A 17,460-nucleotide genomic window follows, 5' to 3' on the forward strand; every position below is an offset into this window, starting at 1 on the left:
GATTTAAAGATTTTGGTGAGATTAATGGTCTAAGATTTAAAGTGAGCCTTCACAATATTTCATGCTTTAGGAAGGAGCTATTCCAGTCATAGGATCTGTGTGGGGGAAGAGTGTGGGAAGGGCTGTGTGCATAACTGAGGGCCTTCTGAAAAGAGCAAGAGCTCTGTCTTGGTTTACACATTTTTAAAGAACACAGTGTGGTTTTAGGGTTTTGTTTTTAAATCCGTATAAGAACTCCTACTCTGGGCACTGGGAAAGGCACATAGAAGAGTTAAATATGATATTGAACATTGTATGGTGAAAGAGAAGGCAAGAGTGGGTAGTAGATAAGGCAGAAGCAATACTGCTGATTGTGTGTGATGTGGAGTGTCATCAGTTATGAGATAAATAAATAAAATGGGCACTCTGTGAGCTATCCCTCTATTTCTGTCACTAGGAGTTATCTCTAAGTGCAAAACTATTAGAATCAGGAACTATTCTGGTATATCCAAATAGGTGCTCTATCCTGATACATCCAAATACACTCTTCCAAAACAAAAAAATAGTGTAATTAAATATTTTACTGTTAGCATGGTGCTATTGCCACTCAGAGAGGCAATCTCCTGCTTTGTCTTGGATTTTAAGTGTTTCTGAATTGCTGTACTTCTCTTACTTGAGACTTTGCTTCCAAGTGATAGCAAATTTGCTGCAGTGAAGCTCTATTTATGGCCAGTCAGTCCACTGCTGAAAGGAAGATTGACATTTTCAGCTATGCTGGGTATTTCCCATTGTAACAGCCTACTGTTTCCATAGAAATCCTTCAAAGTGTTTTAATAGAATGTGAGTAAAAAAGGAGTTTTGTTGACACATTTATTCTGCCAGGTTTTTAACAATCTGATTAATGTCTCCTCAATATTCACTACTTTAAAAAAAAAACCAAACAAAAAAATGCAGAAAACATGCATGCTGTTTCCATGGCACTTTCACTATCCATTTCCAGGACCCTTGAATTCGTTTCTCCCGTCTCTTTTTTTCCTCCCCACCTCCCCTTACCCTATCATCATTCTGTCCCTGAAAGCCCTTTTCTACATAAAATCAGCACTAGCAAATCTACAGTGGTGACAGACCTTAAATCAGACACTGAGCATTTTATGATTCATCAGAAACTCTCTATGCCTCTGTATCAATTCACTTACTAAATGGTGGCTGCATTATGGGCAGAGCGAGATGTGAGTAACCCATGCCACGCATTATCAGAACTTTTGGAGCCCGCTGGAGATACCCACGTTGAGCTGAATACATTTTGTTTTAAGGGGGTGTTGATTTAAATGTTGGATGATTCACTGCCTCCTGCTGTCTCCTGCAGTGTGGGCATAATACTCGTACATTTGAATGCAGTGCTTTTTAATCGCTTTCATTTAATGTCCATCCTCCTCCTCTTTGCCACCACACGATACCAGTTACCTTGTGAAATGTTCCAGCTACTCCGCTTCATACTCACTCCTTATCAGGCTCCAAAGTTGTATTCCAACCTTCCAAGGAGTCATAATTCTAGCTTTCAGCATCTTTGTTATTCCTGCGAGATATTATTACATATAGCTGTGTGAATCCTTCTCATGCCTCGCCTGCGTTTGCTCAGTTCACACAAAAAAGGATTAGTTGTCTGTTAAGTATGAACAGAAATAGATAATGCTGGCAATGACACATATTAACCTGTTTTATAATTAAGTTTTCTGACATCTGGAAGTAAGTTTTTGGTGAGTCTGATGACGATCAATAGACTTTTTTAAAGCAGTCAGCAGACCTTTTTGTTCATGACAGCAACAAAATTATTATAAGCGACTTCTAAGTGTTTGTTCATAAACCTGAAAGATAATTTGAGTTCTTCCAGCACAGACTGAGTGGGTTCTCATTTTTTTTTGTGCCCATTATGTAAATTGAAAGACTTCAAGTTGGTAACCTGCTAAGCAGAAATTCCTTGATCTGCCAGGCCCTACAATGTCCCCAGTCGGTGAAGCGGGAGATTCCTTAACTAAGCATGTATCTGCTTATCTTTCTTAAACAAAATGCTTTTCTCATTTCTGACTGCCTCCAATCATTGTGCATTTTACACATCTTGAGAGAAGTTTCTGGGTGTCTCAGTACAGGCATTTAGTGTCTCTTTAGATGTCTACTGTAAGTCCTGGGTCATATCTCCCAGCATTTTGCAAATGTCTTAGACAACAGTGTACATCTAAAATGACACTAGATTCCTATACTTAGGCACCTGAATCCCATTCCTTATTACTTTTTAGCCAACATAAAGCTTCCCTTACTAAGCACTTTGTAAAGTAGATAAATAGAGGGCTCCTTCACTGCATCTTCAAATGACTTGTGGTATGAAGCTACCTCTGGTACTTGGATTCCACTTCCACTGGAGTGAATTAAGACCCTTTTTATAGTATGCGTGTCACTGGATCACAAACACTTTGGATCTTGGACACTTCTTTGACTATCCTGTATTATTTTCAGTGTTATCAAAATGAATTGGTGTAATTAGAACATAAACCCTTCTGGCCACAGAGATTGGCTTCTGCCTATCAGTTGCTAAATTCTGTTCGGTGTATGTCAGAGACCAAAACTGCAGCTGATACCCAGCAAGGAGAAGTGCTCTGCACATGTCCCTGGAAAGACAGGATTTTAATGTCTTTCTGTCACTTAAGTAAGGTGTAGCTATTGCCAGGGGACTTCCATGGTATTGCCAGATACCGTGCAGTCATTGTCTAAATAGCACCTTCATAGCACTCATTTAGGGTTTTCTCCATATGGCTTGCTTCGGGTGCTCAGCAGTAGCGAGTAAATGTATGGACTGCTTTTTAGTTGCAGGTAAACTAGGCAAATAGATTTATGGGGAAACTGAGAGAAAGCAGAAAGTAGGAAAGCCTGAAAAAACTTGGAGGCAAATTTAGCGTAGAAAGTCAATGGAGGAGACTGACAGCACATGCAGTTCTGGAGAAAGACCAATGCACCGTGGTTTCTTAGCAAGCCAATCCAGCAAATCTATGCAGCCATTATGTTAAGAAAACTGGGGAACAAATTAGTAGGTGAAAGATAAGATATTGAACCCCTGTTCCTGTTAAAGTAATTGTTGCCTATTTAAATACTAAACAACACCATTTTGTCTTGTACATGAACCCAAGCATGCAGCCTTTTTAAAGCTCTGATATCACAAAAAAATGCTCAATGAATGGGAGCAAGTGAATGGTATAGCACAGTATGGGTGGTTACGGGAGCTTTCAAAAACCCATTTAGGGTCTTCTGAGTTGTCTTACAGTTATTCTGCTGCTAAAATTTTTTGCTTAGGGGATAGAAACAGCTCATTAAATTAAACGCAGCTTCTTCAAGATGTGACAGAACATAATGAAGTTAATAATGATTTGGATTAAGGAAATTTTGATACTGATATTTTTGCTCTGACTGTTGGCATATACTGAATGACTGGATAATTCCTTTGCAATGAATAATGGATCATTTTGTCTAGCATACTGTAACATTATGCAAATTCATCATGCACAGCAGCAGTACAAACTTCACTATTCCCTCTTGTTACATCTGGCCTGTGCTGAAATAGGGAATGTTGAATTCAGAGAAGGGGGAAGCGAGTTGTCCAGAGTTGCAGGTTTTTGTAACAGCTTTGCCATTAAAAGCATGTCTAAATACAGAAGTTGTATGACTTTTTGTCAGATTTTCTGCATTCAGTCAGATCATCATGGTGTGTGAGTTCTGCCTGCCTTTTGTTGTTTAAGCAAAATTAAGCTCATGTTCAGCATCAATGTGCAAAGTTGCTTCAGCTGAACTACAAGCATAATGGAAGTTACACAAGTCTAATGTCTCCTAACACACCCTGTGAATCTGAATATGCCATGAATTTTGCTATGCCTCAGTTCATATTGCTGCAGAACTTATATTATAATGCTTACCAGTGGCATCATTACTGGAAAGTGTTTTTATATTCTCAAGTGAAAACACACAATAGCAATGTGGAGGATTGTTGAATTGTACAAAAATATTGGGAGTGGAAAGCATATTGATTTATCTGTGTTGCCTGGGGAAATATGATTTTGCACAATTTCAAATGATCTGTCCAGAAATGAATAGAAAGAAAAAAGCCTGTCCCCAAAAAGCCTGCAGATGAAGGCTGTAATTCAGAAGCTCTGAGGAATATCAGTAGTGAGTATACTGTGAAAGTGCAAAATTCTCAGGCCTCTTCTCTGGTATTCACAGTGTGGGAACTCATGCTCAGTGGAAGCTATTCCCCACAGAAAGGGAGAAGAATGGATCCAGCCACTAACTGTGATAATTAGATCCTTCCCTACACTACTTTATTGACTTACATATTTGACTGACCACATAAGTTTTGCCAAATATGAAAAAATTACTTTGCCTATGGATTTGATGGTTAGCTAAACTATGCTGACTATAAGGTAAAAGCAGCATAGACATTTTCATCACAAAGTTCTCTGAGGGTCTCGCATGGAACAACTTTTATCTGGGGTGCGCAGCACCCTGCCACCCAAATCCAAGTATGCACTGGAGGTGCAGCAGCTTCAAACACAGGCAGATAGGCGTGTTAAGTATGTCATCTTTGTACAACACTGAGAATGCTGATGCTACAGCTCTATTAGTTGAGTTGAGGACTCAACAGCTAGGAGGAATATAGGGAAAAAAGTATTTGGGAGGGAAGAACAGAAGAGAGGGCAAGAAGATGGGAGGTGGGCAGTTGTACTGTTCTCTGAAGGAAAGGATACTTGTGTTTGCACAGAACAGGTCGATAGTCGATTTGCAAATTCATCATTCTCTGCTTTCTTCTCAAACAGCACAGTAAGAGCTCAATTATATATTCACAGGTGTAAGTTTACTGGAAGGGATGGAAGCGCAGAAGGAGATTTCTGTTCCTCAGAAACCATAGCTGTAAAGAGGTACCTGTCCTTGTGCTACCAGTGCTTTCTTCAAGGAGGGGCAAGTACTGCCAGGGGCTTACTGGATGGTCAGAGACCAAGATCCTTGCTGCTAGGAGCTAAGTGGAAGGAAAGAGTTTGGGAAGTGGCCAGTAAACTTTGTTCTTGAAATAATACTTAAATGAGAGCTGTTCATTGAAATGCAGGCTTTCCTGCCTCTCTAGGAGTAACAGGTGTCTCTTCCTACACTAGGCAGTGCTAGAACAGCTTCTGGGAAGGAGGAGAAGGCTGTCTCCTCAAAGTGTCATCATACATCCCCAAAGGCCACTACCTTTTCAGAGACACTACCTGAAAGTATCCCCCAAGGGATTTATTGCTTTCAGATACTATTGTTCACACGATGCATTTAACCTCTATTCAGCACAGCTCTGCTCCTTACTATATAGGATTAAGTCCTTATCAAGCTTTATGTACTACAATGGGCCAAGACTATTTTAGGAACCTTTTCCCTTGTGTTGAATTCCAGGCTCTATACAAGCCTCAGTCTGGGCACAGGAACTGCTGATCTATGGCCTTTTCTGACTGCAAACCAGTTTCATACTCTTAACACTTGTTGTCTCTTTTCCCTTCTGAGATCACTATAACCTAATACTAGACATTGCTGTAAGAAGTTACATTAATTAGGTCTGGCATAAAGAGCAGCACAAGCTACAGCAGATTATATTCTCCACATTTATTGTAAGTTACTGCAGATACATTAGCTTTCCGCTCTTAGTACCAAATACATAAGTGTTTCGCTTGCACCTCCTTTTTTGCTTTGCTTGCCCTGCAGTGGCTGATTTGTGTGTTTTTAAATAGTTGATTTGTGTGTTTTTAAATAGTTGATTTGTGTGTTTTTAAATAGTTGGTGTAAACAAATGCAGTACATGAGACCTTTGCAGTACCTGTGAAACCCCTCCCAAGTCCATCTGTCCTTTGCAATTGTTCCAAGCCACAGAAAGGAGTGCGTGCATGTGCTTGTGTGTGTGGATATAACTATATAGTATAGCTTAATAATAATCAATGCTACACTTTTCCCATTAAATTGTACTGGAAACATCTCAGTTTTAAATGTCATAGTTCAATACAGGGATTTTTTTACCTTTCACTAAAAATGAAAAAAGAAGGTATCATGCAAAGTTGCACAGTTTGCTGAAGAAATCTTAAGTAGGTGTCATAAGGGAATGCACTGCTGCTTGAACTGAGTTAATTTATGAGAAGGATAGGAAAATAAACAAGGACGGCAAATGGGGCAGTACCTCATTTTTCTTTTGCAGTAACTCATGATATCAAAATACCAGAACAAATTTCTTCTTAATGCCCCAATCCTCCCCTCCTCCCCCTCCAGATCTACCCCCCACCCCAGCAATAATACATAAAGCAAGGGTTTTAGGTATGTATAATTCAACAAGTGAGCAAACTTCTCTTTATAGCGTGACAGTTAGACTTGTTTGGAAAACAGGAAAAACTTTTCATTCGGATATTTCCTGGTTTCTTTCTGAAATTCATAATTTAAATAGCAAAGCCTCTTCAATATTTCAAATACTTGAATCAGAGAGTTGCAACTGTGATGAAATGTGTATTGAAAATGTGGGCCTTTTTCCCACTGAAATTTTACTCCTGATGAAAAGGATTTGCACTTTTTTCATCAGATCTAATGCCATTTTATTTAAAATTAAATGAAACAGCAAATTCATGACTACTCGATGGATTGTTAAACATTATTTCATAGGTTCTCAACTGGTGTTGGGATTTTGAAGTCTGGGGGTTTTTTTCGTGTGTGTGTGTGTGTTTTCAGTATGATGATTGTAAACCCCTGTTTAGGCCATGCCTTAATACAGCTCGTGGCATTTTGGGGATGAGATCTGAGCACCATTTGAATTAATACACATTCTGTCATTGTTATGGATGAGACAGCATGCCTAAATAAATTCTTCTACAACTAAGTTATACTGTTCCAAAGGTGTTGTTTAATGTTCCTCTGTGATACTATAGTATTATTGGTTCTTTACCACCTAAGGAGTGCCATTTCAGTACTTATATATGAATTCATTTGCAGTTTTACTTCCTGTATGTTCAAAGATGTGATGTGCAAGGTCTGTGTGAGCCACAGTTATTGATAATAATGTAGGACAACTCCACTGAAATATTCTACTGTGTTTGTGGAGAGAGTTTCCTGACATTTCTTTATGTCTAAATAGCAATGAACTACAGTCATTTTTCCCTCAAGATAAATCATGGAAGTGCAAATAACAATGTTGGGAATTGTTTCAGGCATTTACAGTATCTTCTCTCTTCTGTACATCTCTTGCTAATGTGATTTTAGTGATACTTCTTGTTTCAGTTTTCCTGACATAATGCTGTAATTGAATGAAGCTTGGAAATGCAGAGGGAGCATTACAAGAATTATATAAATAACTAAAGAGGTGAGGAGAGAAAAGGGAAAGAACACTGTAAAGTCTCCAAAGGGGGAAAAAATCCATGTTCAGGTTGATTTTTAAAGTGAGCTATTCATCTGTTCTTAATTTATCCACACTAATACAACCTGCCCTATTCAGCTCATCATCTCCTGATGAATAATACATGAATAAATATTGCTACCTATATACTCTGTGAATGCAAAAGTAGTTTATAATTCCCCAGAAAGGTTTTATTAATAGTACAGTGTTAACCACCTTGGTTTGAGTCATAATTAATTGTTACTATATGTCTGTGAAACCCAAGGGAATGAAGACAAGAGGAGGCAGAAGACGGGAAAAAAAACCACCCTGGAGTTAGTTGCATTAAAGGAATAAATTCTTTTCAGTCTGAGCAGGAAGCTGGTAATACTTGTTAATGTAGTCATTCTTTAAAATAATCTTTCAGATGATTCAGAAATCTTCATTGTGCTCTAGCTATTAACAGAAACCACCTGAATTTCTGGACAGAAGTCCAATGGAAAGAGAGTTGTGATATCCGGAAGCCGCTGTAATGGCATGCTAAATGTTCCATTGATTGGTTTCAACCCTCATATTCCCTTTTCATTTTTAAAATATAGTATTAAGGAGGAGTTGGGGGCAAGTTTGACATCTTACCTATTTGTTGCTTCACCACCTGTTAAAGAGAAATATATCACTTAGTTTTAAAAAAAAGTAAATCTAATCAGTAACATTAAGTTGTGTGATACACACATTAACCTTGTGCTTCATGCGGTCTCCAAAAAGCCTGCATAGAAAGGTGGTAGAGCAGATCACTAACAGGACCTGGAGTGATACCTGAATATGCAAAATATCACCCTAAGTCCCTGTATTCCTTCATCAGTGTGCAAACTTTGTGGGTGATAAAATCCAGGGGAGCTCTGGCAGCAAAGCAGATGGAATTCTCCTCTGAGTATAGCTGCATGGATTGGGCAGGGGAAAAATCCTGGTAAACAGTGGAAAGCACCAGTAAATAAATATAAATTTAATGCTCTGAACTCCTCTGAACCCTGTAAGTGGCAATTCATTCCCAAAGAATACCTATTTGTCATTCCACCCACTGCTGTGCTATAGCCGACACTGAAAACATATTAGGAAAGTGTATGTAATGTTCAAGGCATCTTCAGGCTCTTTCAGATGTAGGAAAATCCAGACTGGGTTGCTCAACCACCTTTTCTACCAAAACACCAGCTGGAGAGAAGCTCCTAATTATTTGGAACTCAGTGTGCTAGTATGAGCTTGAACAGATGAAGACTACACCGAGCCAAATTGCCCTTTCACACCACCTTTACGCTGGTATAACATCACCCATTTAAACACCATTAAGCGACAGATGAGTGGGTCTGCATATCTGCATGTAGTGTGCAGAGGGAAATGAAAACTTAAAGTGATCTGTAGGAACTGTAGTGGGCAGGGGATGGAGGAGGAAACTCAAAATAAAAGGTGGTTGAAAAACCAAAAGCAAGCAGTTCATGGGGGAGGAGGAAGGCAGCTCACGGGGAGACAGAGCTCGCATGTTGAGACCTCTGTGCATGGTGTGCTTTTCTTACTGTCATGCCTGTAGTATGCAGCAAACACAGAAAAACGCTGTCAGTATTTGTGATCTGTGATTTATCATTCCTCTACTGTGTGATGTCCAGGTTAAGCTGCATTAGCACTGAATGTGCATGCCATAAGTAATAACGTTCATTCAGAAAGCTGCAGAGGTTTTGGCAGCCACTTCAAAATTAACGCAGATACTTGGAGGTTTAAGGGGTACGGACATATTTTGTTTTCTGTGAGAACAACACTCCACCCTATTATCTCTTGATGTAAATTGATTCTTGTGAGAATTTTCATGGAATCTATTTAAGGAAATAGGAATTAAAAAAATGAATCTTTCATGAATTGTAAAGCTGCTGGTTTCACTTTTCCTTTAGCTCACTCTAGCACGGAATTGGCTGGATTGTACTGCTTCACTATTTAGATTCATGTAGCTCTAGGCAATATCTCAGGCAGAGAATCTATATATCAACCCTGAAGCCACTGATAATAATGTCGTTAACGTGACTTATCAGTCTATATTTTCAGCAAGAAAAGCTGACAGAATCAAACCACTTCATTAGCAGAACTCAACTGTGAGCCTCTGAAATGTAAATTAAATCTCTCCTTGCTGCCTTTATCTGGCTCTTCAAGCTACAGAGGGAGCGTTATCAAACCATTTCTTTACACTGCAGAGTAGCATTACTCTTTGGAAGATCTCCAGCAGATGCTGAAACAAGCCCTTTGGGGGTGGCTCTCCACAGCTCTTGCTGCTTTCTTCTTAGTGACATGGAGTCAGAAGAGGGGACTGTGCATAAGCAAAGTTTGGTTTGCCTCCAGGCAAAAGCCTTTAAGCTCCCTAAGAAGAAGTCCTCTCTTCTCTAAGATGCCTGAGAATGAAAGCCCTAGTTTAATCAAGCTGCTTTTTAAATCCCTACCCTATCAGTGGGAAGCTAAAAGAATAGGCAGCAAATGGTAGACTACTGTTTTTTTCAGGCACTGTAAGCAAGTAAATAAAAATTCAGATATCTGTAATTTAGAATACATCCTCAGCACTATAACCCTGCTAGCATTATTCAGTATACTTGTTGATTTACATAGGAACAGTATAGACAATGCACTGAATATGCTATTCAGGGCTTAGAGTTTCACATGTGGAGAACTTAAAGCCCCCATGTATGCCAAGAAAAAAATGTTGTTATACATAGGACTACAAGGAAGCTTGTATTATCAAACAGGCACTAGCATGTCATGTATTTCAGTTTGTAAAACTGGCATTTTTAATAAAAGATGTCAGTTTAATTTAGAGCTTAAGCAGAGGACATAGGCAAATATTTTCCAATTCATTAGGCCACAGGCCCAAAGCATGGAAATAAATTCTTCTGATGAGTCCTGTCACCACATTGTAATTCCAACACTGCCATTTTCTGAAATTAAGCAGACCCATGCCACCCTTTGCTCTACTAATGTAGCTCCAAATGCTTCCTGAGAGTTTCCCAGAGCTCACTGTGAGGCTGCATCACAGTGGGAGCCATTACACAGGAGGCGCATGAGGAACACAAGGGGTGCTTTGCCCTGAGTAACTGGTTTAAGATAAGTTATGAGCTCATGAATCAGGAAAACAAGCTATTTTCAGTTCATGCTCTCTGCCAGGTTCTCTTTTTGATGCCCACTCATACAAGCATAATTATTCTGTGTTTATAGCACTGGAACAAGAGCAGGGTTTGAGAATCTGAATGTAAGCTGTGGAAACTGCCTCAATGTAAAGATGAGAAAAGAAGAAAGTCACAAAATAAGTGCTGCAGCTTCTGTGTGTTTAGGAGGGAGGAGTTCTATCATGTGCTGCCTGTTGGAGGGGTTTCCCTTCTTTATTGTGCCAACTGGCAAACCTGTTACAGAAACTTCTGTGTCAGTTTTCAATATTACTACCAAAAATCAGTTGGCTGTTGTAATCCTTTTGTTTAGATAATTGAGATCCACTGTAGAACAAAAGATTAACGTCATCTGCAAAAGTATGCGAGTTTGTAGAAAGTGCAAGGAGTTTGATTTTTTTGTTATTGTTGACATTTTCCTTTCAGCCATTCATATTTATAAAGGAGCAAAATCTCTTCGTGCAGTGTGCCTGGTGATTGCATTCGGGTTAGACATTTAGAAACAAATACTACTAAGCTATAGCACTGTTGCTAATCGTAGATGAAGGTTGTTTCATGTGGTGTGAACTGGTCACAGGGGTGGGCACATACCTTCTGCATTTTTCCTCTGTTTTTATGAAACAATACATTGTGAATTGGAGAACACTTTGTTTAGCATAAATTGTGCAAAAAAATGGCTCACCTAAGTGAAATGGAGCATGCAGCTTAACCACGAAGATTAAAAATATTTTTTCTGTTATTCAGATCTGGCTAATAATTGTACAATGAATGGTATCTTTGTTTCAGCCTCTTATAGATATAATGTGTGCATGCAGGTATTTCGGGAAAATATCTCTGCTGTCCAGGGACCCCACCCGTAGTGCTGCATTCAGCTCTGGGTTCCCCAGCACAAGAAAGACATGGACCTGTTGGAGCGGGTCCAGAGGAGGACCTTGAAAATTATAGAGGGATGGGACACCTCTCCTACAAAGAAAGGCTGGGAGAGTTGGGGCTGTTCAGCCTGGAGGAGAGAAGGCTCTGGGGGGACCTTACTGGGGTATTTTCAATATATAAAGAGGGCTTATAAGAAAGACAGAGAGAGAATTTTTACCAAGGCCTGTAGTGACAAGACAATGGGCAGTGGTTTTAAACTGAAAGAAGGAGGATCTAGACTGGACATAATGAAGGAGGTTTTTTACGGTGAGGGTGGTGAGACGCTGGAACAGGTTGCTCAGAGAAGCTGTGGATGCCCCAGTCGTTGTAAGTGCTCAAGGTCAGGTTGGGTGGGGCTTTGAGTGACCTGGTCTAGTGACAGATGTACCTCCGCATGGCAGGGGGGTTGGTCTACATGATGTTTAAAGGTCCCTTCCAACCCAAACCATTCTGTGATTCTGTGATTCTATGAAAATTAGACTTTTCTTTCATTTATTTCTGCTGAGATACTGGGTCCAAAGGGAAAACCATGTGACCCAAAACTGGGTACAGTTGTCCTCCCTTCTGCTGCCCAGCTGCCTTGGCCTCAGTGTGAGTTCAGTCATTTTCTAGTAATGTTGATAGAAATGATCTTCATTTCATATTAAGAGAGGAACTTTAATAAGGTGGAAATAAGAAATTATGATGCAACAATGGAATTGTCCTGGAGAGTGAATTTGGAATTAATCTTCCAGTGAGTTTATACTGTGCCCATAAAAAATAGCACTATATACACAAATTTTTCAGTTATTGTGTTTTAGCAACTAATAATAAAAAAGATTTTGCAAAAATCTGAAAATTAAAGTGTATGTTACATGTAATTCTTTCCTATGCTTGGGAAATGAAAGTAAGCTTATGTGTAAAAGTATTGTTTCCCACTGTCTTTTAATGATAACTCAGATCTGGTTGCTGATCAAAATTTTCAGATCAACAGTGCTAAGTGCTAAGTACTAAGTTCATACTTCTTCCTAAAATGCTAGAAGTTCTTTCTTTATTTCACTTGAGGGAGATTTTTTTCTAAGGGTTTGTTAGAAGAGTTTTTTAATTTGCTTCATGATTTCAGTGCCATGATAATGGAAACATAAGTAACATGGCTGTGGTTCCAGTAGTTGCCACTGCTATGTTAAATAATACAGTTATCATCTTCATAAGTATTTTAAGTTCTTTTCTGGCATAGATCTAAATAGCACTACACCCCTAGATCCTTCAGACAGGATTGAAATTACAATAAATGGGATTATATTAGCTAACCTACAGTAGAATAGTTACTGAATTTTACACTACTCAATCTGATATTATTATTATTATTTTCCTGTTGATTCAGAAATAATTCACTGTGGCTGATGGTTAGCAGGATTCTTATGTCAATGCCTGATGCTTGTCATCAATCCTTATTAAAATCAGTGAAAGTATGCAAATTCTTAATGCTCTATACTTTGAAATATTTTCCTGAGTCAGACCTATAAACCTTAAAGCAGTGGAAGTATTTTCACTGAGATTAGTAAGAACTGGATGGGAATATAAGGTACAATAATAACCATATTTTTCCCGTAAGTGGTATGTAGGGGACCCATACTTGTCTTAACCATGTGTATGTGAACTGAACATGCCTATATTTTTTGTTCTATTCAACTCTTTTGCAAAAGTGTTGGTGTAGCTGTGCTAATATATTTTTTGTGGGAACAGTTCAAGGAAGATCTTCTTTAATTGTTCCCTCTTAGAGCAATAAATAGGTACTTCCATCTTAGAGCAAGGAATGTCTGGTTTTGGTTGGTTATATTTTTCTATCCCCCGGCCAACATACAACCTCAAATATGCATATGCATTATGTATAGTGATTAGGGTTTACTTAGTAGAAAGCATGAGTTATATATTCAGTTTTGCCACAAAATAAAAGTCCTTTCTTCCAAAGGAATGTCCACATTGCCGCTATGCCGATCTGGTTAAAGGGCACATGATTTCCTGTAATTTACGTGTTTTGTTGTGTTTTTTTTCTTTCATCTTTTTTTTTTGATAGTTTCTAGAAAAGCTTTTCTGTTTTCTAATTTTAAGTACTTCCTGGGATAAACTAATGGGATGCAAGAAGGAAGTTTGTCTTATTCAGTAGCCAAAAATAAACATAATTGGAAGTTTGTGGAAGGACATCTTATTGGTCTGGGTCTGGATCTGCATTTGTAGTTGTTGATGTGGTGGTGTCTCCTGCAGTGTCAGGCAAGTAGGTGGAATGGGGCAGGTGGTGTAGCTAATTGCCTTAGTGTTTATCATATCTTGCATGAGGTTTTTTTATATCAAGACACAGGATGAATAGATCATTAGGAGTTTGGCAAGAGTGTTTTGTGGGAAGAGTAGCCTAGAAGGAATACCGCTGTAATAAGCACAGCATAAAATCTAAAGATAAGCAGAAGAGGGAGCTTACAATGGCAAAACACACTATTTGTATCATCTTAAACTTCTGAACTCATAGTTTGGAGAGCTGGAGCAATGGTTATTATCTGTCTGGGATCTGCCTGGGTCTCTGAAATCTTGTACCCACAGTCTGTGTGCAGACAGAAATGTCATTGCTTTTCATCTAGTAGACAGCAGAATGGACATTTTAGGCCACCATATTTAGCTTGCTTGATTATGTTCACTAAGGTGATTTCCCAACATGTGATGTGAAGTGGTTGGTCATTTCAAATCCTTTTTAACCTCCTCTCACTATCACTAATAATGAAGAGGTGATTCAGTCGTTTTGAGGACTTTATCTTCAAAAGATTTTGTATATTTCGAAGTAATTTCTCAGCTCTATTTTTATGTCTTTCATCAAGCACTATAGAAGGACCCAACCCAGATGTCTGCTAGAAATCAGCTGCTGGATGTTACAGATGCATTCGGGAATCCCCAGTGTAGCAAGATCTGGCGGAACTTAACTGCGGAGTCTCCCTTCCTCCCCTAGGTGCCCATGCACACGGCCCCCATCAGCCTCCACCAAATATCTGCTTGTGCCACAGTTTGGCAGCACATACTCATTCCACAATTTCTGCTAGCAATGTACTGTTTAAGCATTCTTCTAATGGCTGGCTTATGGCATTTTTATGCAAGTCGCTGTACATCTGTGATTCTAAAGAAGGACATTGCTTCATTCAGGCTTATTTTTCTCTAAAGAACATTCCTAATAAATTCTGGTTAAGACCTTCACTAGCAATTCCTTCCCTACTCAGGAAATCTTACATTGTGCTGGCATGAGTGGTGTTTTGTTTGGGCTTGGGGGGTTTGGGGGTTGGGGTTTTTTTTAGCTTTTTAGTTACTTATTACTTAGGGTGAGCATTCTTGCTCTGTCATCACACACAGTGCAGTTTACAACAGTGAATGCAATTAGTCCCAATATTTATAAAAACGAGCTTCTCAAGTACTTGTTCATTCAGTTTTAAGGTTACATGGGCAGAACATGAACTATCATACAGCTGGGCTGAATATCATATCCACTGAACTGCTGATTATTCTAAATGTTTAGGAAGTACATGTCTATGTGATCTCTAGATCTCTGCTCCTTCTCCCTCTTTCTTCTTTCTACAGCCACCAATTCACCTCTCTTGGTTTTGTTTTTGATTAATCATTTCTTTTGAAGACTTAAGTTTGGACTCCCCTTTTTTCTTTCTTTCTTTCCTTTTTTCTTTTAATCTTAGCTTTTGTGCTTTTGACACAGATATTCTATTTATAGTCATCGACTTCATTTCATATTATTTTAATGAAACCCATCTTACACAGCTTCACAGGAATATCCAGTATTTATGACATTTTGACTTAGTGAGGCCATGAACAGTAACAGAGGTAGTAGAACAATCACAGCCCCAATGAAAACAACTGGAAATAGGAGTGAAAATGTGCAACAAACTGAACAACTGATTGTCCCCTGATCCCCTGCCCCTGACCTGAGCATCAGGAGAGGCAGAGCTAATCCAGAACTGCAGTTGAACAAATAATCTGTGGAAGATAAAAAGCAGTCCTTTGAAGTTATAAAATATAACTTATGTTCTCTTGTTTTCCTTTTTTGGCTCTCTTGGAGGCAATTCTTCTCTCAGTTCATTGGAAATGGCTACTCTGCATATTTTGGTATATGAATTACTGGCAACTATGTCTTGCATAGTTATTTAACTGGAGAAAAAGGTTAACTGAGCAATTGAATGTAATAAAATTCTCCAGTGATAGTAAACACAATAGTCCATAGACCCAACTAAGAGGAAGAATTGACCTTAGAAAGCAGTTTTACAGTGCTGGCATGAAAGTGTGGTCTAGCAAACACTGACTGGGCTCTGCTTCTCATCTTCAGAGGAGCAGAAACAATGAAGCATCATGTTATCTGGTGTGAAAATACTATAATCCAATTTAACTTTGAATAGTATGATCCTAGTGAACAGATGTCAAGTCAGATCAATTTGAGACCAAAAATTGTTTCACAAGCCCACCTCAAAATGTTAAAGCTGCCTTTGCCCTCACAAGGGTATTTTGAGGATTAATGTCCTGTCAGCACTTTGAAAATGTAAAGTGCTAAGTATATATTATTATAACCCTTTCCATTTATTACTTTTATTGATGGTCTCGTGGTTTCCATGACGCTATGTTGATTTGCACAGGATTTTCCTGCAGTGTGCATTTCATCTCATGAAGAGTAAAAAAACAAATAGTTCTTTTTAGGCCTTGTGCCTTGTTGGATATCCTCCAGTTACTGGGGGACTTGTTTATGACCACTATCTCTGTGCCGTGAAAGCCTTACTGCAATACATTATGCAGCTGTTTGTTTTCAACTTTGTTTTCTCAACTGTATAAGCCTCTGCTGCTACTGAGACCAGTGTGCTGCTTCTAACTGACTCCTAAGGGGTGCCTGAGTGAAAAGCAGACTCTTACCACCCACTGAACTCCCTGTGGCTTTTACAGTAGGTGCCTTCTTTTCTGATAGCTGCTTTGGTGTGTTCAAGGAGTGGGGCTGAAGCCAAGCTTGTCAATCACTGGCAATCAGGGAATATCTTGCTTGTTGAAGTTCAGTCCAGTTTTTTCTGCCTCTTCTGGCACTGGCATTACAGCCAGACCTCCTGGTGGCCGAGCTTTTCTGAGGAAAATTCCAAACTTTATTTCAAAATTTTAGATTTACAGTTTGGCTCAGTAACATGTCTGTCTAATTCCCAGCCAAGTCCCCAGGCGGCATTTACTTTTGGAGCAGTTTGCCTCCTCAGCTCTGCTTTCCTGCAGACTTCAGGGATCAAGTTAGTCCAAGAAAAGCCAAAGGCACATGAAACCACGTGTGCTTTTTGCTTCCTCCTCTGTTGAGAGTCTCAGCAGGGAGATTGGCCCTGATCTGTCAACAGTGTTCCCTCAGCCAACAGCCTCAGCCAGGTGGGTTTTCCTTGGCCCCCATCTCCCCTTAAGAAAAGACATAAAGAGGGTTGGAAGCCACAGCTGCAGGACAGCCAGCCCCCCTCTTACACTGATGGCCATGTGACAGAGCACAAATGCAGCAGGTTGTGCCCAAATGTGTGGATGAATTGCCACACAAGGCAGATACCAAAACTATTCAAGTCTGCGTTGTTGTCACACCTCTGACATCTTTAGGGCCTGCATCAGCTGCTATGCCTTTACCTATGCCTTTCCCCGTCTTTCCACTCAGGGGTCCAGGGTGCACAGGGGTGGACAGAGTCAGAATGTGTTGCAGAAGGTCTTGGAGCTGCCACCTCTTGTGACTTTTCATGTCCCTTGCTGAATCGTATCACAAACTGACACCTCCAGGGAAAACACAGACTTGCATTTCTTCTGTGAGATACAGGGGATTTTGTATCCCATAGAACAGCAGACTAATGTAGGTTGGAAGGGACCTCAGAGGGTCATCTAGTGCCTTCTCATGCTCAAATACAAGCTAGGTCTGGTTGCTCAAGGCTGTCTCCAGGTGAATTT

This window comes from Buteo buteo, chromosome 2 (assembly GCF_964188355.1).
Source record: "Buteo buteo chromosome 2, bButBut1.hap1.1, whole genome shotgun sequence".
Classification (NCBI taxonomy): Eukaryota; Metazoa; Chordata; class Aves; order Accipitriformes; family Accipitridae; genus Buteo; species Buteo buteo.